This window comes from Taeniopygia guttata, chromosome 2, assembly GCF_048771995.1.
Source record: "Taeniopygia guttata chromosome 2, bTaeGut7.mat, whole genome shotgun sequence".
Lineage (NCBI taxonomy): Eukaryota > Metazoa > Chordata > Aves > Passeriformes > Estrildidae > Taeniopygia > Taeniopygia guttata.
The window spans coordinates 37,937,863-37,960,879 of record NC_133026.1 but is presented as its reverse complement, the minus strand read 5'-3'; the positions used below and the strand labels follow the sequence as shown (position 1 = coordinate 37,960,879).

General features: G+C 36.9%; 2 long non-coding RNA genes across 4 annotated transcripts in view; one reads left to right on the top strand and one right to left on the bottom strand.

Annotated features, from left to right (window-relative positions):
- The window catches only part of LOC121469452 (uncharacterized), a 159,129-nt gene that overhangs the window by 87,738 nt on the left and 48,374 nt on the right, over positions 1 to 23,017 (bottom strand). For both annotated transcript variants that reach the window (XR_012054575.1, XR_012054576.1), the window contains exon 2: positions 8,621 to 8,735. This is a non-coding gene — a long non-coding RNA (uncharacterized lncRNA). The remainder of the gene's footprint in view (positions 1 to 8,620; positions 8,736 to 23,017) is intronic.
- Positions 16,605 to 23,017, top strand: part of LOC121469453 (uncharacterized) — a 46,606-nt gene continuing 40,193 nt past the window's right edge. For both annotated transcript variants that reach the window (XR_012054574.1, XR_012054572.1), the window contains exon 1: positions 16,605 to 21,144. This is a non-coding gene — a long non-coding RNA (uncharacterized lncRNA). The remainder of the gene's footprint in view (positions 21,145 to 23,017) is intronic.

Genomic DNA, 23,017 nt, shown 5'->3' with positions numbered 1-23,017 from the left:
TTCAACTACTCCAGTTCCTGTCACTGAAAGCTTAATGTTGTATTACTCTGTCAAAACCACATTTACACGTTTTATTTCTGTAGCTGCAAATTATTTTAGCAGCAGTGAGCCCAGCAGAAATAATTTGGTCCAAGAAGTATATATTGGGTTATGCCTAATGGCAAATATAGTGAGTACCCTGCATTAATACAACTGCATGGCACATGAAATATTACCACTGCTTTTTGTTTTTGTTTAAATGTCTCTTAAACAATAGCTGTCCAGTGGATGCACTTTACTTTGGAACACTTAAAGGCTGTTCACATGTGATACAAGTCTCCTGCTCTCAGCTGCTGAGTGATGTCAACTGCTTCAAATGCCCTTCACACAATGCACTATATGGATGCTGCATTCTGGTCTTATGTTTCTTTGCAGTATGTGCAACTGAGAACAGACAAGCTGACATTTAATACTTAGTCTTCCATCTTTGTTTAGTGCATGAAAGTTTGAATTATGTGTATTTGAAATAATTCTTCAGAGGCCACTCAGGATTATTAAGAATAAATTAAACAATATAATATCAACTGAAGATGTGTGATTTCAGCTTCTAGCAAAGTCAGTCTTTAAAGTCAAATCTGTATTCTGCATCTTTCCATGAGGTGTACAGCTGGGCAGTTCAGAATGTCCAAGAGGGACTGAGGAAGACGGACTTATCAGAAATCTACTTTTATCTGTTTGGCACTTCAGTCTGTGAGACTATATATACAGAAAGAAGATTGGTGTTTAAGCTCCCTATGGGCCACAAAATATTGCTTTTTGCTATCTTCAAGGACCTCAACAAGGAAAAACTGCCAGTCTTTCTTTAGAATGATTCTTTGGAAAATAGTGTTTGAAAAGTGTGGAAGGATGACATTTTAATTTGAGGAAACACTTCACTTCCACTTACCTATCTAATCAGTTGACTGTGCTGACTTTAGCACTGCAGTGTGTGCCAAGGAGAAGGGAATATTTGGCTTCTCCTTGAAGTCATATTCTTTATAGTCTTGTATCTGAGAATTTTCTTTTCTGAAGACGCATTCCAGCATGAGTGCTGTGCAAGCTGTGAAGCAGTGATGCAATCACATGTAGGTTGTGTGCTTATGTGAGGGACATTGCTAGGGACCCAGAACTGCTGCATAATTTGCAACAGTAATTAAGTTCATTCAATACACAGTTTTGGCAATGCTGGTCCAGGCTTCAGGCAACATCATGGGGGGTATGAAAGGTATTTTAGAACAGCAATAGGTTTACTTCTCTGCTATGCAAAACATGGGCTGTGTACCTGAGCTCTGAATGTTTTATGAGAAACAAAAAAAAGCATTGGGAAGACTGGTGGCTGGTCTCATTGAGTAATCTTCCAAAATACCTAATGTTTCTACTTAAAAGTCTAATTTAGGTCAGTGTCATTTAGTTTTACAAAAACAAGAAGAAAGTATTTCTTTTATATTCAACTCTTAATGAACATGTTGAGATGTATGCTTCGCCCAGGTTTGTTTTAGCAAGACTGTTATGAGAAGACATGAGATGGCATGAGAAGCTATCCCAAGGTTCTGGCTGGCCCTCCAGTGGCCATTGCAACTTGCCTTTCTTCCTCTGAAATAAGGAGGAGGAAAGGGTGCCTTCTGCACACAAGCCTAAACTCAAATGCCTGCCTCTCCTGTCCAGATTTGATTAATGCAATACACATGCTGTGCTCTGGACTAAACCATTTAAATCGGCCACAAGCTGATGAAAAATTACTTTAATACCTGTGGAGCCTGAGACTTCTGGAGGCAATTCAAGATGCTGGGTTTTACCTACAGGTCCATAAATGTCCCCGGAACTCCTTTAGCTAGCAGAAGAATTTAGTTTTTCTTATCCTCAATATGAAGAAGTAGAGGCACATGATCTGAATCAGACTTTGTTTAATGTTGTGAAATGCTGTTAGCCCCCTTTTTTGTGAGGCTATTTCTTTGTGGAGAACTGGGGGGAAATAGTAGGGAGAAGAGGCATAAGATATTACATTTTGTGATGAATTATTGCTGCTTATTTCCTGGTTTGATGCATTCTCTTGGCTTTTTTATGTTGTATCTTAAATGTACAGATGTGCTCAAAAGACCAGATTAGTGCCAGTCTCCACAGTTCCCACATCTCTTCTGCTGCAGCTCCATGCAGTGATTTGAAATAAAATGTCATGCCTGCAAACTGGTGCACTAAGGAAGTTACTTTCAATCTTTTTCCATTTCAAATTGAGGTGTCTGAAGAGCTCAGGTAGGTTTAAAATTCAATATAATTTTATATCATTCTATGTGGGCTTATAAATTACAGCAGAAAAACTATGTTCATTTTACAAGTCTAACCTGTCTATGACTTTATAGGATTACGGATGGGATAGGAAGGAAATCTTCACAGAAACCTTATTAGTGGTGGAAGATCTAGTTAGTATGTTTGAACTAGTTGGGGGATTCTTGTGCCCTAATCAGAGTTTTTCTACATAAGTCAGTGACTTTACTGCTTTAAATATGTTACCAGCTGCAGATTAATTACTGCATATGAGGATTTGTTGCAGTAAGGTAGAAAAATCACAAAGAAAGTCTTAATAAAATCAAACCTGTCCCCTGGAGTCAGTGGCTGGCTTTGTCAAAGCTAGCACTTTGCAAGTTCCCATGTGAAAGCAATCCCGTTGTGAGCAGTTTGTTAGCGTAATAATCTATTCCTGGGTAAAAAACAACTAGCACCTGCATAAACTGTTTTCACACCATTAGATAGAAAAATGAAAGCTGTCTCTCACAAACAACTTTTCCTGCATGCACAATCTGGGGGTTTGAGTGAACAATCAACAGAGAACAACAACTTGTTATCAGTCAATAAAGAAATTGGCAAGAAAGCTACTAACCAATTGGAGTCACACACGTGGTCTGTAAAACTGTATAAAAAGGAATTATGTGACTAAAGAAAGGGCTTTTTCCACCATGAAGAAAATGGAGTCCATGAGATTTATTCCCATAAGGATTTGTCTTTTCCAAGCATTTTTTTTTATCTGAGCTGCTGCCTTGTGGTGTGTGAGTGGCACTGTTGCTCTACAGGTGGATGGTCCTCTCTCCTCAAGAGCAGTTTCGCCAGCCAGCACGTTCCTTGTTTAGTTGCTGATGCAGTCTTTCATGCGGAAGAAAATCAGTGTAAATTTAGTAATTCTAGTAAAATCATTTGACAGAAGCTGGTTAGTTAATAACAGAGTTGTTGTCTTGAGCATTGTGTGGTTGATGAATGGGCTTAGTAGTAATGTATTAGTTGACGGAAGTGGACCATCTGCTTTTGTGTATTGTTGAATGATGAGCACAGTGGGATATGGAGTGAGGGGAAAGGAGAAAAAAAATACTGGTGCTCCAACATGTCTTTCTCTCTCACTTTCCCGAAAAATATAAATGAAAGAGCAAAGTACATCTAAAAATCCAAGTACAGATATAAAGTAAAATTATCTAAAACTGGCTATATAGACAATATTTGGATTTTCTGGTCATATGTCAATTTCTGTGCTAAAATTTGGCAGTGATCTTACAGAAAGAAATTAACTGTATTTGTGTTGGTTGTGATATTTCTTTCCTATACCTTTTTCTGTACATCTTGTGTCCATATTTTTGTGAACACTTTCCTAACATCTGTGCACCATGGTGTTTGGAGCCTCTATTGCCAATTTATACCCTGGAACTTAAGGGACCCTTCAGCTAAGGTAAGTGCATAATTTTTTTTTTGCATGTTTTTCTCTAAGATTCTGCTGCCAATCTGAGCATTTCAATCACCAATTCTGACCAAGAGCACATTTTCCTTTTGCAGAGAGGTAGTAGTGCAGACACTTCATCACTCATGTGTTCAAGTTTGATTATCTTACCAGTATTAAGTGTGTTCAGGAGCTTACTTGTCCAGTATATTTCTTGCTGCCTTTGCAGGGTAAGTGACTCTCCACCCACTACTTCAGCAGTACACTCTGAAGAATCCATCATGATTGTGGCAACTGTGGGTTATGCCTGGTCGTACTTGTAGAAAATTATAAAAGTTGACTATAAAGACTATTTCATATAATTTCTCTTGTCCCTCTCTATAAAGCATTTTTCTTATTCAAATGTTTTCTGTATCTCATAGTTTTGTTTGTTTTTTTGTTCTTTGTTCTTAGTAATCAAATGTGAACTTTTTTCCCTCTAAAAGGATGCTGTGAGAAAAGTGACCTTCATCATCTAAACCTTGATTGCTGATGTACATCTTTTAACAGAGGCACCTGCTATTGCTCTGGCCTTGCAGTGGATGCCAGATAGTTAAAAGGGCTGTACCCTTTATAACTATGATTTTTGCAGTAGTCATCTAATCTGTATTAACTGGAATTTAATGTGTCCTGCAGGGGTTGACAGTACTTATCTCATATATTGTCATTAGCTTGGGATAGTAACCTTGAGGGAGGAAAAGCTTAATAAGACTTTATTTGCTTCTAACTCTTGCTACGAAAATGTTGGCCTTTCTTGTGGGTGTGACATCCACTGCTTAATGGAGCAGGCACTGGTGTAGTGGCTGGGGAGGTCTCCAAAAGTACTTCTGTCATATTGTCCTATGCCAAGAGGCTCAGTACAGGGAACAATATAAATCTGAAGAGAAAACTGAGGCAAATTAGCAGCTCAATCCTCCTTAAAGCATAGAAGGGCAGCAGCAACCAGAGGGAGAAGGAAGGTGCTCCTGTCCAGGCAGCTGTTTTTCTCTTATGCTCCCTATACCAAGTCTTCCTCTTCCTTCCTCTTCCTAATCCTAAATCTTCCTATTCCTCCACAAATTAATTTTGTATTCAGCAAGCATAAATTGTTTATATAAGGGTTCATTCAGGAACACAAATGCACATTCACATTAACTTTGCAAAATATTCTCAAAGTGTTTCTATGTGTTCTATGATTATTTTTTTAAGAGAGATTTTGAGCAGGAAACCAAAACTAGTGAACACTTGATTTTAATGCAGTATAGTAACAGATGGTCAGAAACAGCCCATGGACTCTTTTGAAGTAAAATATGACACTAAGTAGCAGAAGTAAAGATAATGAGGTGAGCATTTTGGTTTATGACAAGCAGGGGAAGAAATTAGTTTTCAATTAACCTACCAATATATGATACCAAGGTTAAGGATTTTAGGGATGTAGCACCGGTTGGGTTTTAGTGCTGTTCAAAGTCTCATCATATTTTGCCACCAAAAAAAAAAAAAATTAGAAATGAGTGCTTTGAGGCTGGATTTGTAGATGAGGATCATGGGAAGAGTTACAGTAAAAAGCACTGAGGGCAGATGAGTTACTCTGGATTTATAGGCTGGTACACTACATGGTTTCTCCCATTGTCTTCAGTGACTGGCAAAGTGAAGCTTTCAGATGCTTTTCAAATATACTGAATACTTACTCCTAGGAAAAGGTAAAATTTATTCTAAGAATTATTCCATCTCCCATTACTTAACCATCTGCACATAACCTAAACTGCTCAAAAATAGAAGCACTTGAGTTGCTGAGTGTCCTGGTGTGTGTGGAGGTACCCATGATGGTTTGATACTTGAATTTATGTTTTTATTAATGCATTATTCTTATTAAAGGATGTCTTATTTACTTACGGATGTCTTATATTTACTAACATTTCCTGGTCCTAAAAGAGAATGGACAGTATGAGGTGTGGAATTTGCCCTGCCCTGGAATTTAGGGTTGGGGCACTGTTCACCACCTTGGTTGGCAACTGTCCCAGTGTGGTTGTGCCAGGGAAGCTGTGTGTGTTCCACCATTCACTCTACAATGACATGCCAGGCCTGAGGATGTGCATGACACATATGATGTGTCCTACAGCCCCTTTCACCTCAAACTGTTGTATTTCCCCCTTGAATTAACTAAATAATAATAAAAGAATCTGGATATTCTGAGTAACACTAAATAGAGGTCTCCACTGTTGTGTTCATCTATACACAATAGTTCTTAACCTTTTAATATAAGTTTCACTTTGCCCAGCATGCAATGTTCTGTCATGCAAAAATACCACTGAACCTGGTGTAGGAATGAGATGAGATCTTGCCACAATAACAAGTTGCTTAATATCTTGGAATGTAAATGGCACAAAAAAAAAAAAAATCTACCTGTATGTTTAGGGTAGGGTATTTGAAGATTTCGTTTGTACTGTGCCATGTGCCTGTAAACCTCTGGAAGCACTGAAGAGTAATTCAGGCTTACCTCTTGCTCCAAGGCCAATACTATTACTGGTTACAGACTTTCATGTCCTGGAGGCTGTTGCTTCCAGGCTTTGATAACTCCTTCTCCATTTCCATATGAAATGCTGTTTCTGCACTCCCTCTGTAGGACTAATGAGTCCAATAAACTTATTAAAGGTATCTAAAGACTTTTCCTGCAGTTCAAAAGAGTTCATGTGGAAAAAATTAGCACTCCTCATGCTTGTTAAAGTTAACCTTATGATTCTTTTATAGGAAGATTCTAAAAAAAAATCACCTCCCTGCCACTGCTATATCCTAGGAAGTAGGAGTCCAGCTCCTTGATTGTACAGGTGCAAGCAAGGGGGGAAACAAAGCTTTTAAACAGTTGTTAGTTGAAGTAGGGGTGTGATGGGATGCTAGGTCAGGCATCTTCTCCACATAAGCATAGATTTCACATAACTCATGAGATTTGCTCTGCACCTGTTTCTTCCCAGCCATATGACTGCAAGTGGCTTCTAAGTCTTCAGAGAGATGTTAATAACACACATAATATCACTGTTACTTATGTTCTTCCTTCCGTGTCTGCTACTTTTATTGTTTTTTGAACCTTCTACTACTGCAAAAATTAATTAGATTCTCAAAACTTTGGCAATACAGCTGAGGGAATGCTTTGTTACCGTTACAGTAGGGTTGTAAATAAGCCGTTTGCTGTCAGTTTTTGTGCATCTTACTGTTTTTAAAGGGTATATCCACCATAATAAAATCAGTGTTTATATTTCTAACAGAATTTGAATCCTTCTTGTATGCAAAGATGTTTTGTGCCCGTGAGTTCGCTTTTCTGGTAATTTGTAGCCTTGAAATGTATGAGTGACTATGGTTCAGGGAGGAATCACAGAAATAGTGTCTTCTGAAGTAGAGAAAAATAACTGAAAGTATGGTATTTGGGCCTTTTCTTTTGTATTTTATATTTGGAGATATGTTATTTCCTGAAGAAAAAAGTATTACCTTGCACTAGGCACATGGGGCTCTTACAAGAGGAAAGGCATACTAGATTTTGAAAATACATATGATGTTTACTTCAGTGATTGTCACTTTAGTCAAATAACAGATTAACAAAAGCCCATTAAAAATAATTTGATGTGGTTTTCTTTTCCTAATAATATATCCACTGGACTAAATCTTCTGTGTAAAGTTAAATGCTTTCTTCAACATGATTTTACCTGTATAGTGCTAAATTTTGCAAAAGTAAAAGATGGAAACATGAACTGTGCTTGGTCATGAAACAATGAGTTATGCTTGGTTTTGTCATAACTTAGTCATTAAAGATCTTGTCTTACATATATGTAGATGTTTATTTGTTTAGATTTGTTCCAGCATATATACTCTCAGTTTTCAGTCCTGTAAAGATCTTACAGAAATTTGATTTTTTTAGTATCTATGAAATGATATATTTCAATAATTACACTTAGGAGTTTACAATCCATTGAAGTAGCAGCTCTTTCCACGTGTGAAGAATGTGCTGAGTGGAAGTGGCCCACTTATGCTTCCAGACAAGCCCTGTGTGATTTCTTTCTGTGTAACTGGATGAATCTGTGCAACTTTCAGTCTAGTCTAATAAGCTACTTTTGACTGCAGGAGTCAAACTTGCTTGCTACCTCTTTTGTTGTGTAGACTGACTAATATTTACATCTGCCTGATGCAGCTTGTTAGGATGAAAGGTAAACCTAGTCTTCTGCCTTTTTTTTTTAACTAAGAAGGGATTAATTTGTAATTCCATGTGTGTTTTCAATATCAGTTGAATAATGAGACTGAGGGAAAGTAATGAGAGGGAGAATATTTTATCCTAGATATTTTTACATATCTGAAGCAAAAGGTTTCCATACTGAGGGAAGCATATGAAATGGAATTCCTCCAGTAATAACTGGGACTATTCCCCAAAATAATAAAATTTCTGAGCCTAGTGATCTGTCTGCCAGCTAATTTTGCATTATTTTTGTTTACAGTGTTTTCTGTATACACTGTTTAGAAACTATACTCTTCAACTCCTAGAAACTAAACATTGTTAACAGAACTGATTTTCATGTACTTAAGTTTTGAGATCTCATTTGCAACAGCTGATTAAAAAAGATGGTGATAGTTCTGAAAAGAGCTTTTAAAAACTCAAAGGTAAACTGGAAAGTCTGCGTATCTTTAAAAATAATGATTAAAAATAGTATATTGCTATTTAAGGAATACTGCACAGCATTGCTGTTTAACAGGAGCAAAGTTACTAAATGGATGTTAGTACATCTGTCTCCAAATGTTAACGCCAGTTTATAGTCCATCTTCTAGATCAGAGGAAATCTACCTTCCAGTTGTGTTTTGTCACTTATGTGTGTGAAAAAATGTTTGTACTAGTATGCATTTACTTACAATGCTGAGGCTTGAAGTTGATCTTCTATCAGTCTCCACATTATTTTATGGTAGAGCAACCCTTTTTAGCTCCAAATTCTGCTTTTGCATCTTTTTTCCACATAAGTTTGTGCTCCTAGAGAACATAAAGGGAATGATAGGTATAAGCAAGTCCCCTGTGAGTTGACTTTTAATACTGTGATGGGATTAGATTAATTTTGCACAATTCTGATTCTCATTATGAGTTCTGTCAGAAAGCTGGATTCATATTGTGCCATTTTCTATCCTCATTACCACTTTTGTCACAAAAATGAAAATTTTCATCTGTCATATAGGCTGGAAAAGACAGAAGTTGGCAACAGCAGTGTGATAACCTTTCTAGTGCTGTGCAGTTTGACAGGCTGTGCCTTTCTGCTTTGTTCTCTTTAATGATTTCTCAACCTGTGTGAAGGAGGGAAGGGATGGATATCCATCTCAAGGTACAATATATGATTAATAGTGTTGTCTGTATTCAGAGGACTTCAACTTTCCAGACTAAGCTGTTTGCAAAAAGAATGGCAAATATTAGAAACATTGGTACTGCTAACTGGGCCCTATTTTCATTTTCATGTGCTCTAAGAATTGAGATTATTCTAAAAATATTAAATAATATAATTAATATCTGTTTCCAAAACTTCTTATTGGCTTTGGTATGCTAGTTTACGTGTCCCAAATGACAAAGTTCTGCTGTAAAATAGATATGACCAACTGCCAATTTTGCAATATTTAACCTAAAATTTTATACTTTTAATTTATTTTCATTAACATAGTTTAATGCCCTGCAAATTTCCCTGCTATATAAAATTTCTATCTTCTTGACTGTTTATGTCAGTAGACCAAAGAAATATAGCTGTCTTTTCATTATTCCTCACATGCTCTGTAATGAAAACTGCAACAAAGGGGTTTTGAGTAGGTATCCTTCATTTCTATATCCCACATTTGTAATACCTCCTGACCTTCTCTATCTGGAAGAAAAAATAATTTATGATTCCATGTCTATATCCTCCCCGTGATGATATCCTTATCAAACTACCTGTGTGATGAGAGAGTGTGATAGTACTGCTCCTGCAAGGACTAGCAGAGAGATGCTAGGAAGCTGCATGCTGAAGTTAATAAATTTTTGCCTGAGTGAAAGTTGCTGAAGTGTGGATGCCCAAAGGCCTCCATTATTAATAAGTAAAGGCCTCATAAGTGTTAGTACACAGCAGTGTTTTGTAAGAATAGGGCAGGAACCACCACCTGTGCCCCTGAGACAGTATGTTTGGGAGAAGTTTCTTGGTATACACCCTTGTAAATAATGCTATTTGACCATTTCTTGCCCATGTTTCCCTTCTCAAATGTATTGACTAACCAAATATCACAAAAGTGCTTATTCCATCTGCAGTACCTTGTAAGAATGAAATGCATCGTACAGGGCATTATGCAAAGGACATCAGGCTTCAAAAGTTTTGGTATTTGTCAAACTGATTTGTGCAACTAACCTTTTGTCAGCACAGTGGGTTCTTGGAAATAAACCCAGTTTTCTTGCATTTTGATGTAACAGGTGTGCCTTCTTATTGAAAAAATATGTCTAAAAACAATTCTACAGCAAATGTGAAAACACGGAAAAATCTTCATTGTACTAAAGCCTTTCCTGCAAGGGCCTTTACAGAAACACAGAGGTTATAAAACGTGTCTGTCACAGCTCCTAAGTGTTACAGGAGTGCACCTTTACATGAAGACATCTGGAACATAAAGTTCAACTAAATCACTGAAGATTCCATCTCAAATGCAATATATTTCAATGTGACCTTACATCAGTGAGCACTTGAACTTTGCCTGCTGGCAAGCAAGGTCTGATTCTAGCCCTCTCTTATCCTTTCACAGAGCACAGTTTGCCTAAAGTGGTGTCTGGGATTTTTTGTTTGTTTGTTTGTTTTGTTTTTTTTATCTCTACTTTTGTTTTGTTTTGTCATAATGGGATGCAGCTTCTTTTCCTGGTGCCCTGAAGGCTTTCAGCATCACTTGGTATGTCTTTGACCTTCCTCTTCCCACACAGGAAAACATAGTTAATTCAGATTTTTTCAACAGTTTTCTTAATTCAGTAAATTGTATTACGGTAAATGCAGGTATATAATACCAACAAGAACAGAATTTACAGAAATTTAACCCCAGCATTAAAACCAATTAACCTAATGTCACCTATGCTCAAAGGAAGCAAGCCAGACTGCTACTCTTGTAAAATATGTTATTTACTCTTTACTGTGTCCTATTTAAATCATGAAGTTGAGACAGAGGAATGTGCTTTAAAAAAGGAATTATTCTGATATATTTCATCATAATATATGACATCTCCTGAAAGTCCTTATGCTTTATTTGCTTCAGAGGTGCTATGTATAAAGCAGGCAATAAAAGCTGAGTCCATGAATTAATGAGGTTATACCAGGAATGACTTTGGGTCCATTTTACTTGTAGCTATTCTTGAACTATTAACCTTTTATTTTGTTTGATTGTTCAGTAAATGAAAAGGTCTTATGAAGGATCCTAATCTATCCTGTGGAGTAGCTAAAATGACAAATCAGTTTTAAATGTATGCTTAAAATTAGAGAATATATAGCAGGTTAGGGGGTGGGAAAGCAGAGAAAGGAGTGATTAGTAACAGCTTGTCCAAGTGCCTCAGGGTGCCTGTAGAAACAAATTTATTTATTTTTACTATCTTTTCCCCTGCAACAAAATAAAAGCTAGTTCAAGTGTACAGTCATGTGCATCTGACGTGTGATGTGCTGTATCTTAGGCATGTCAGGACTTGAAGATTATTTTCGTTCCTTTTTTTTTAGCTCCTTTGTAGTCTGTAAAGTGCCCTGGGCATACTGGGAGGCACCGACAGCCTTGTTACCCTGATAATTTCCCTTTTGGAAGAGGCATATCTACTTGAAATAGTAACAGAAACACCATCCCTAAGAGAAGGGTAAAATCAAGCCAACACAGCAAAGATTGTTTAAGTGGGAAAATAAGAGGGATCTTTGTCTTCTTGGGTAGACAAATGGATAGGTTTTAATTTTGTTTAGAGCTTATAGGGAAGATGTGTATTACTAATAACTTGTTTATTGATCCACTGGGAGAAAATCTTCAAGTACCTATTGTGTGTTACTGCACTACAATTTTTGGCCTTGTTCCTTCAGTTTCCTCGGACTGTTTCTCTCCTTTACCCTATGGCAGATTTCATGATGGAGAGAACCCTTAGGTAAGAAAATAAGTGGTCTTTGCAACATCCCATTTTCTAGCAGGATGAAGTTGAAAAGTGGAGTATACCGTTTTCATCTTCTTTATTTTCCTTGTCCAGTTTGCTGTGAGTCTGTTATGAGGGCATGGTGCAGACGTTCTGTAGGTTATAAAACAAAATGCAAAAAAAAGCACAACCAAACAGAAATTGAATCTACTATCTAACCAACTCTCAATAGTGTGTGACTGTAGAAATATCAACAATGTGCTGCTGGTCAGGCATGTTCTTAATAGTCAATCCTACACTTCAGAATCATAATACCATGAGACTTCCTGATTTTAAAACCATGGATGAAAGTCTGTGGCTTGCTTTGAGAATATTTAGGAGCTCAATTTTTAAATAAAATAAACATATAAACAATTTTTAAATAAATAAACATATTTATAATCAAATATGTTACTGGTAAGTGAACGTGTTACTGAATTGAAAATCAGTTTTAGAAATGAATAATGTAGGTAAACGTCTATGCAGAATGAAGGGTTTTGTAAGCTATTAAATTTGACACAAGAAATAATGTTATTGCAATTTAAAAAAATCACTGAACTCTTACATTAGGCAGGGTTAAAATATTAACTGGTTTTGCTTATTTTTCTCAACTTATGAGTCATTATTTAAGTGTTATGATTTGCAAATTTTGTGTCTATATTAAACAGCTGCTAAGTACCCACACTAATGTTTTTTTTCTGTTGTTGTTTTTTTTTATTTGAGTGAATCTGTTGTTACTGCATTAAGAGATGGGCTTTGCCTGCTGTACTTAATTCTCAAAGCCAGTATCATTGTCTAATTCAAACTTCATGGGAAAAGTTAAAGCAGAGTCAGACCTTTGGACTATGTATCTTCAGACTTTCTAAGATTATCCTGCACACTATTTCAGAGACATAAGGAGCACATGGTTACTTACAGTCAGGGAATGCATAATTCTCTTTGTTTTGCTATACATTATAAACTAGTAAAATATATTCTAGTTTGTAAAATATGCATTAGCTGTGTGAGGCTCAAGATGGTGATGTTAAAAGCCTCTATAGGAACATTCATCATCACAATTTGTGACAATTGTTTTGGATGCTACTGCCAAAAGCTCTTCAGCAATTGATATGAGGTGGGGTTTATCTTGATTAACTATTTGCCATCACAGACTTTTTTTAGTAAACCAAGGTGTATCCAAGTGTCTTTCTATATCTGTAGAATAACTTTTTTTTAGATTTTGCAGCATATTTTCTTTGTTTTTCATTCCTAATGAAAGACAGAGTTGGAAAACTCTGTGATTTAGGTTAACGAAGAAAGAAATATTTTCGTAATTTCTGTCCATTTAACACATAAAGGATTTGTACTGGTTTCAACTTTAGAAAGTCACTGCTTTTGGGAGCAGGCTGCAGTTGTTCCCTTTGGTTTCACTCCATGTTTCCCAAGATGTGGGCCCTTTGTTTTGAAATTGTGTTAGAACAATACCAGAAAGTGTTTGGTTCTTTGATTTTTGCCTTTGAATATGGGCATGTGACCCTGTGTTGTCTGTGTGTAGAGGAAAAACCAGCAGTGTGAAGGCAATGAACTGCATTGAAGTACTTTTTAAATGATGCCAAATCTTTTCATAATTCCAAGTCTTTCAGAGTTAAGATGATCTCTGGTTGGTGTAACATGATAGTTTAGATACTGCTAGAGAGCAATTGATGAAATCCATCATGTGGAAAAAGAATTTCATAGTGTAATACCTCTGGTTGTCAGAGTATATGAGCCAAGAGGTAATAATCACAGCTAAGAAATAGCCCTCATTCTTCAAGATGATTTTTTTTAATAGTAAAGAATAAATTGTTGCTTTGAACAGAGAGATGCAGTAGTTGGAAGAATTATCTGCTGCCTCCTGGTCAACATTCCATGCCAGTTTTGAATTAGATAAGTAGTGTTGGTTGAGACAGCCGGTTTTTGTTTGTTTATTTATTTTTTAATTAGAACTCATTTTTCAAAGTTGGTATTAGGAGCCCTATAGTGTGTACAGAAACACACTGTGTATTACAGAGGATATGAATTCAGTGCAATATTTTTTAAAATAAGTAATTCATGTGGTTTAGATTGGAAGGGGTCTTAAAAATATTCTAGCTTCAACCACCCTGCTGTGGCCAATGATCCCTTCCACTGGATCAGGTTGCTCAGATCCCCATCCAGCCTGGCCTTAGCACTTCCAGAGATGGGGCATCCACAATTTCTCTGGGCAACCTGTTCCAGTACCTCATCAGCCACACAGTAAAGTATTTCTTCCTGAACTCTAATCCAAACCTACTCTCATTTTAAAATTATCACTGCATATCCTATTACTACATGCCCATTAAAAAAATGGGCAATTAAAATTGCTTCTATTTGCTTATTTTACAAGAAGCTGGTGTGCATTTTGTTAACTTTTGTAAGAAAATGTCAAAATCCTTTTTCTGGCGTGTAAGAAGTTTGGCCTCTTTGAATAGTGGCCAAACCACAGTATCTTTCACTGAATTAGCAAAGAAGTTGGAAATTTTGGATCAATAAACATAAGTCATCACCAGTCCTAGTTCTTTCTCAGAGAAAAAGCACAACCAGGAATATCTACTATTGTAAAATATCAGTTTTAAATACAAACATTCAATTATGCAGGGAAATAAGCCAGCTTTTATGAATCTAGAACTATTAAACTAATTGTAAGAACTTTTTTTTTAACTTTCTCGATATATGGGACATGAGCACTTGCACGGCCGTTTGCATGCAAATGCTAGAAATTAACTTGAATTAAGAAAATACAATGCTGCTGTTTTATGATGTGGGAGAAGGATTCCTTGTCAAGAATGGGTTGGTTATGAGGTAAGTGCAGGATGTTCCCTGCTGCTGTATGTTCTTATCATCAATATTCATCCACGTTGCAATTTCCATTTCAATTCCAAACCTCAAAATTGCTGTGCTTTTGTGTAACACACTGCTGGCACTAAATCATGCTACCTACTGATGTTTAGTGACCTGAATGAAATTGTTTCGATGTAATTGACTGACATCCTTTGTGTGTAGAAATAATTCTGCTCAGCAAAGGCTAAATTATGTTTTTCAGCCATAAAAAAAGGGACTTGTCTACTTTAGATTTTGAAAAACAGTGCAGGCCCATTGATTTCATCCACAAGAAGTAAAATGTACTAAAAAAAGTACACAACCTTAAAAGCTACTGCTCTAGAATTTCACTCTACTGTTTCTCTCTGTTTTCATATTCTAAACTATATTTTTTCCTCTTGTGATAGGCTTCTCTGATCAACACTGTGCTGCTCTTGACTGGGTGTACAGCCTTAGTTCTCTTTTGGAAGTAGGTTAGGTGTGGTTGCCAAAAGGAAACGCAGCGTACAGCAATAGGAACAAAGTGGGTGGGTATGGGCTGTGTGCTGAGTGTGTTAAAAGTCCATCCTGCACCAAAGGCTTACTGTTTAGAGGTGCAACACAACAGTATTTAAATCTTGTTTGGAAGTGTTTGTTAGGTTAGACTTAAACGTGGTCTCTGTCTTCCTACTTTGCACCTGTACTCTATATCAGTGAAATGTGATATAGTTATCACATAATATTTTGCCTTTGTGAAAAAAAGTATAATCAGTTGTGTGTGTTTTCTCAGCTTTAGGAGGGAACATGTATGATCTGGCCTGAGGGAAAAACACCAGAGTAAGGGGAGATGATGAAGTTATCTAGTTATTTTTATTGACTTGCTTGAGAGCTAGCTAATAGTTCTGTCTAAAATCTGTCTGCCCTTTGGTAATTGTGTGAGCTCCTGCAGAAAATCCCAAAGTCAGTCCTTACTTGCTTTGCATCCTTGGATTTTCATCATCTTTGAGGAACAGCTATAAACTGTTCTCAGACCTGGCTGTCCCCATCTGGGCTTTATTGCCCACGTGGCTAAACATTAACTCTCCTGACCTGACCCCTATGTCTTTGTTGTATGCCACTTAATTTTAGCAGGACAACTTAAATGACTTTTACTGCTTGACACAGATCAAAGACAAAATTATGTCCTCTTCATTAACTCCCTTTCCTGAATAGAGAAATACCAATCAGATCTCTGTCCCTTTGGCTTACTACACCCTCTGGATGAAGTCACAACCTGTGTGATTTCCTTTGCTTTCACTTTCCTTGCGCTCTCTGGGTTTTCATGTAACCTTTCTCTGTAAGGTTTTGATTTGGGATATGTGGGGGATTTGAACAATGTCAGGTGTCAAATCTGTGTTCCTAGTTGTAGGTTCATACTTTTTCCTGGCTAGGGTGAGAAAATATAGCCTTAAAAGCAGTTTCTTTCTACCCTCCGCTAGCTTTGAGGATGGCCTTCAGACTTAAAAAAAAAATCTTAAAAAGGAATCCTGTGAGAAATGAGCAGCAAAACTACCATGCATACATATTTTAAAATTTTAATGATGCATCGTGGTACCTCTTTATGGTTATAAACCTTTCCATTAAAACAATAATTTGTCCTGGGAATACCTTGGAATATCAATGATAACTTGATGATTCCAACCCATATTATTTTAAAAAAATGTAAGCTGCTAAGTGTATGCAGTGCTGGGCAGTTCAGCTGGCAAAAATGTGATAATCATCTGAGGTGTGTTAAAACAAGCATTTTGAAGAAAGGTAAGCCTTTATGTTGCATGAGCCTTGGCTGAGGGAAGTAACACATATTTCATGCCCTGAAGGCTGGCTCCAAAGGGAGAGGGAACTCAAAGGCCCTGAGAAGCATTTTGGGCTTCAGCTTTATAACTTCTGTTCACTAAACAGGAATCTGCTAGAAAATGCTGTACATTTTGGACCTGATATCTCAATGTTCTGTGAAGATAGCACACCTAATCAGTGATTTGAGAGAAAGGGCAGGTCTGTAGCCTTGTAGGTGATGTGGAGCATGCGGCACATGGACAGCATTCATGGAGCAGAGAGGGAAGGAGACACAGCGTCACACTCTGCACCATAAATCTTCCACTTCTCCTCTGCATTTCTCTCCACTGTCCTTGGTAATGTCTGGTTTGATTGAAGAAGCCCTCTTCTCTGTAGCCAGTGACACATGGAAATAATCATGCTAAAAGAAAGCCAGAAGAGTCACTGGATCTGCTCCCGAGAGCTCTGCAATAAAGTGAGACATAGTGCCTGCTGCAAAGACAATGCCCTGGTTTATTGATGCATAGAGACAGTGGCTAAAATGTTGACATGCAGTATTTTAAAGGAAGCTGATGATCTGAAAGCCTTCTGAAAGATACATTATGTTAGATATTAATAAACTTACAATATAAGTCAATCTATTTTCTAAGTATTCCTTTTAATCCTCACTACTGTTCTTCTACAGAACGGTTTTTCCAGGCTTTGACTGCTACTAGGTTCTTGGAAAGTAATCTCAATTGCTTTTGCATGCCCTTTGTATTCATTTAAATTGTCCCCTTAACTTTGAATAAGTACCTTGTATCAAAGTATACTTCTTACAATGTAAGTGGAAGATCTGGTTTGTGTCTCTTGTCAAGTTTTTGCTAATGATTTTGCACAAGTGTGCAAAAATCTAAACACAACCCCACCATTCAGTCAGAAAATAATCTCCTGGTAAGGTGGCATGTGAGGCTATGGTTAGCTGAAATGAATCTGACTTAGAATAATTTTTCTTCTTTTTCCTCCCACCCTGAAAATAGGTTCTGTGCCTGAGTCTTCAACTAACTAAAGCTTTGCAGACCATGGCTACCAAGGGTGCTGGGTCAGTAGGCTTCTCTTTAAACATCTCATTATACTTTAACTGCAACTAAATATTGAGGGAGTTGTTTGGTTTGTGGGTTTTTTGATTGTACAGTACCTAATTGTATATGTATTCCTATCTGCCTCCTCTTAAAAGGGACTGGAAGTCTACATTTGTACTGTTTTCTCCAGTTGCTTATTTGTGTCTCTTAGGTGTGTCTCATATTTGTATCTCTGCTATGACCTTTTCAGGAGATGGTTTTCTGACTTTTTTGCATGAAATATAGTTTAAATTCTTCAGGCCTATTTATACATTTTGTCTTCTACAGCATTTCTGCTGCTGTGCAATTATAGGCACTTTTTCCTTTCCTCCATTTAGAGACTATGCAAAAGAAAGAGGTATAAATTTCCCTCATTTCATCTTTCCTTGCCAGCTCCTACATAAATTGTTTTGGCCTGTGTTTTTCCTCGTCTTATTAATGTTTATTGATTAATTATTAATGTTTATTTATTTAACCCTATCATTCCTGTACCTCTTGCTTTGTTTGATTGCTTTACTGTTACTTCACTGTGATTAAAGCTAAAAGTACCACCCTTGTACTGCTGAGTGAAATTAGCTTGTCTTCACAATTCTCTATTCCCATCAACTGCAAGCACACACATCACTAAGAAATTCACATGTCCCAGGGAAAGCAGGACATGTTCCTTATTTGCTGAATATAGGTTTCTACAAAAATTTGGATTGACAATGTGTTATTTATTACTCAGATGAAGTCTTCATTTCTGTGATTGTGCACAGGTCCAGTGGCCTCTTCTATACAGGTGTTAACAGCTACATTTGGTGTGCATGACACAAGAATGCTCAAATTGCTTTCACCTTTTTTCCCCCTTTTAAGTTTCTTCTCTTTCTAGATCTCAAAGGAAAAGGACTATTCTACTCTGGTAGGTCTTTGGCTGTCTTTTTTGTAATTTGTGTCACCTAGATGGAGCAGTGGATGGACATCCTGAAGTATGGTCAGTTAGGAGATGACAAAATCCAGCTTGCCATAGATAAATGCCTAACAGAATAAGTAATTAAAAGCAATTTTTTTTCCTGGCTCCCAGGTATGTTTTTGGTCTTTTGTACATCAAACCAAGTTATAAACATGATTTTGTATGTTTTTCACGTGCATCCAACTTGCAGATGGGGGCTTGAAAAGGGACTAGTCCCATACCTGCAAAAATGCGAATGCTTGCTTTCACCCGTAAGTTGTTCTGTTACCTTGGTTCATCAGCTTCCAAATATAAGGTATTGGCAAGAAATGCACTGTAGATTTTTCTTTTTCTGACTTATTTTAGTTTACTCTATAACTTGGACACTATTGAAAAATATACAGAACAATTACTGTCCTAAGAAAAAAATGTCTGGGAATTGAGCTTACAAGTAGAGGGTATAGCAGAACAGTGGAGAACCTAAAAATGTATTCTTGGGGCAAGCATTAAAGAGAAGTGAGTAATTTTTGGAATGATCTTGAGGAAAGAATTTTTATGAAAATGAACTAAATCAAAGATCCTTTATCCCTCTTTGTAAACGGTTTTGTATGGTAACAAGATCCTTTCCTTGTTCAAGATGATCTCATTCTTCTCAAATGTATGTGAGTGAGAGGACAGAGAAAAAAACCGATTATAGCCAAAAGAAATTCCAAAATGCCAGACAAATGAGGATCACTTCAAGCCGATAATGAATGAAAATACTTGTCTGTCTCCTAACATTCTGCCGTTTAATCTATACCTGCATTTAGTGGAAAAAAAATAATCCTCATAAAATTAAATACTGTGTGGTAAGAATCATACAAAAATATGATTTATAGGAAATAATAGCCTTCTAAGTTATTACTTAACTTATTTTCTTCCCTGAAAGCTGGGATTAAAAAGTAGGTCAACAAGCCCATTTAAATAGCTTATTCCACAGTGTGGTTTAAATTAGTGCTAGTGACAAGTGTATGAAGTGCTGTGCATTTTATTCTTATGGCATATTGGTTAAATTTAGAATTGTTCAAAGTGGCTGTTATATACAAGCCCCTAGGCAAATCCTCAGATCTTTCAGTCAGTGGGCTTTGTACTTGCTTTTAAACACATACAACGTGTTGTCATTGTGTTTGTAAACCAGGAGTTTTATCTGAACGTGCAATTAGTGTAATGACGATTAATGTTAGTCCAGTGGTAGAGACTCTTGCATTGAGGAGCTACAATTCCAGCTCAAAGGGTAAGGCATTTATAATCTCTGGGCACGTGATTCCTGTTCCTAGTTTTGTTCACAAATCCTTCCAGAAGAGTGATTTTAATCTAGAGACAAACTGAAACCGTTAAGTCTCACTGAACAGAACTGCCCTTGTAATGTTATTTAGTATTGATAGGTCGGGCAGGTTCCATCAGACAGATGGCCCGAGATGAAAGAGTGATTGTAGGCAAGGAAATGGCTTTTGCAGGAGCTCTGTTCTTGTTTCAAAAACCCATTCTTTGGCTTGCAATCTCCTTCTCTGCTGCTTGAGAGCTGCCAGAAACAATTCTGGCCCTGAATTTCAGACATACCTAGTGCCAAGGTGAGGAGAGAGATTTCCAGCCTAGCTAGATAATTTTCTCTCCCTCCTGCCTTTTTTGCTTTGTGGCATAGGGTTCTCATCTGCACCCTGACTGGGAAGATACCAGCAGAGATGAGTGAATAATGAGGAAATCTACTCACTAGTGTTTTGACAATTGCTAAATAGAGTTTTGCTTAGATCATGTTTGTACTTATTTTATCAGCTATGGAGTTTTTTCTGAAAAGCTGTGGGAGTGAAGTGTTTGCTCAAAAGAATACTTGCAGGGAACTATTTCTGGGCTGTATTAATGATTAATTTAATCACAACCCAGTTTTTTCTCACTGTAAAAGTAGCTGATTACTGATTATGTCATAAGTGAGGAAACAGAAACAGCGAATAAATCTGTGTGTTAAATTTGAGCTTGTTCTGTTTCAGAGCTCTACATAAATCAGCTGCAGCAGCATGTCTTCAGTAGTTTTTTTTGTATCCTGCTCTCCCAGTAATGATACTCTCGTCAGTCTCCTCGTGCCCTGCTCTTGTATGCCATTCTATTTTATGTAGGCTCTCATTCTGCTTTCATTGTCAAGTATATGAGCACCTAGCAAGTTTACGGTACGTGAGGTGCCTAGCATCTGTCGTGTTTGTCTCATGCCTTCCCTGTGTAAAGCAGGGAGACTTAGGAGTGCTTTGTTTTGGTAAGATCGTTATCTGTGTATGGGAAGCAAGATAGATAGGAAAAGAGTGATTTGCATTTGGAGTGAGAATTGATGCCATTTTTAATAGTCCTTTGCCCCTGTAGGAATTTGTTTTGTAGCCTTGGCTGGCTGCTGGCAATGCCGTGTTTTAAGCCTGTAATAGCTGATAGTTACATTTTTGTATTTGCAGGCTCCAACAAATTTTTTTCTGTCAAGTCTCTGTCCTCACTTTGCTCCTGATCATCCCATAATTATCTCCTAATTGCAATGGACAACAGAAGATCCTGAGAATCCAAGGTACAAAAAAGCTGCCGATGCAATGTGGTGCATTTCTACCCTTGCTGCTTTTTTTTTTCCTTTTATAATTTTGCAGTTATTGGAGAGACTTTCTTTGTGCTCTGAAAGCTGTCACACTGACCAAGATAAGGGAATAATAAGGAAAATTACTGCATATTTTCAAAGTAATTTATCAAGTGTTCTTAACTATTTCATACTGAGCACTGTCCAGTCAAGTCAATATACTTAAGCCACAGCAAACTTTGCTTGGCAATGACTGAAGGTAAGTTTTAGCCAACAGTCCACCTCCATTTGGGAAAGCACTTGAAGCACATATTTATGTTCCCTTGACTGCAGCAAACTGAAGAAAATGATTAAGCACATTTCCAATCAGGATGGATTTCCTGTATTTGACCTCTGTTGCAGACATATCTTAAAAGGAACTGTCACGTAATTTTTCTCTTTGCTTCTTACATGAACAGTGAGAGGAGTTAGGTACAATAGAGTAGGGTTCCGCCATGTCACAACTCGTTACTAATATACAAAGTAATTTGAAGATATATTTTGTGGAGTGAATTGGTCTGACAAATCCTCACAAATTTCTGTAAGAAACTCTAAGAAGTACCTCTCTAAGGTCTATTCATAAGTTATGATGCCATAATCAATTTCAAAGAACCCTTTAAGAGGCAGTTAAGTTTGAAGAGCTTGAGAGGCTTAAGAGCAGAAGGAATAAGCCTTTATTTGAAACATTATCGATTCTTATTAAATTTGATGAATCTGAAGGACATTCAGGAATACCTCCTGTTTAGCATTGCAAGAGGAACTCTAAAGATGCTCTGAGAAGTTACTGCTACAAAATATTGACAAATCACTCTGTCTCAGCACTAATAGACTACTTATTCATGAGCTGAAGATGAATGTCTTGTTTTCCTGTGCAAAGAAGCAGCAAGCAGATAGGTAAGAAAGCCCAGAAATAATACATTCCACAACATGGTATGAAGGTTGACAAAAAACTCATAACTTCCCAGCACAGCAATGACCACTGAAATGATGAGACTCCATGAGGAAGCTGAATCAAAATTTTTACGTATCATTGTAAGTGAAAATTCAAAAGTGATTATACCTTGTAGCAGTGGTAAACCCTGTATAAAGTACATTTGCTTAAAACATAACCCTATAGAGATGTTGTAGTTCAAACCAAGAGTTTGGACCAATAGTAAGACTTGATTGGAGTCTACTAAGCTTATTACTGAATGGCTGTCACTCCCATAAATTCAGATGCACATTTATTTATCTGATGTCATAGGACTGATGTATCACCAGTTACCACTCAGATACACCACAGATATTTGCCATTTATAATTTATTAGGATTTCTAATAGAAATTTAAACATGTTTCACAGGTTAGTGAGATTTCATTTCCCATCTCTAAAAGCTTATTTACCTAAGGTACACCCTAAAATGTGTTTCAATTTGAAGAACTAAAAGCCTAGGGGCTGATATTAATTGTATTGTGAGAAGCCTCATTTGTGACTAAAGGTTTCCTAAGGAAAAAAGGTCTAAATTAGCTAGCTGTTATTTTTTAGATGCTACTTGGGTTTTTTTAGAAGTACCACAACAATCATATTTAATCACTGTTGAGCTGATAATTTTGCTTCCTTTTAATTGTGTAATTTTCTGAGTTGTACAACCAAATTCCATGATGATCCCATCCAAGAGTTTTTCTCCAGAGACCATCATTAACACTTGTTCAGCTGTGTCTCATTTCTTTAGGCACTTCTTGATAATCTGGACACAATTTCTTGATGCTTGTTTATGTGAACCTAATTCTGTTCACATAAGAGCTCATCTAGAAAACCAAATTAAGTAATGCTCAGTGTAAATCCTTAGGAAA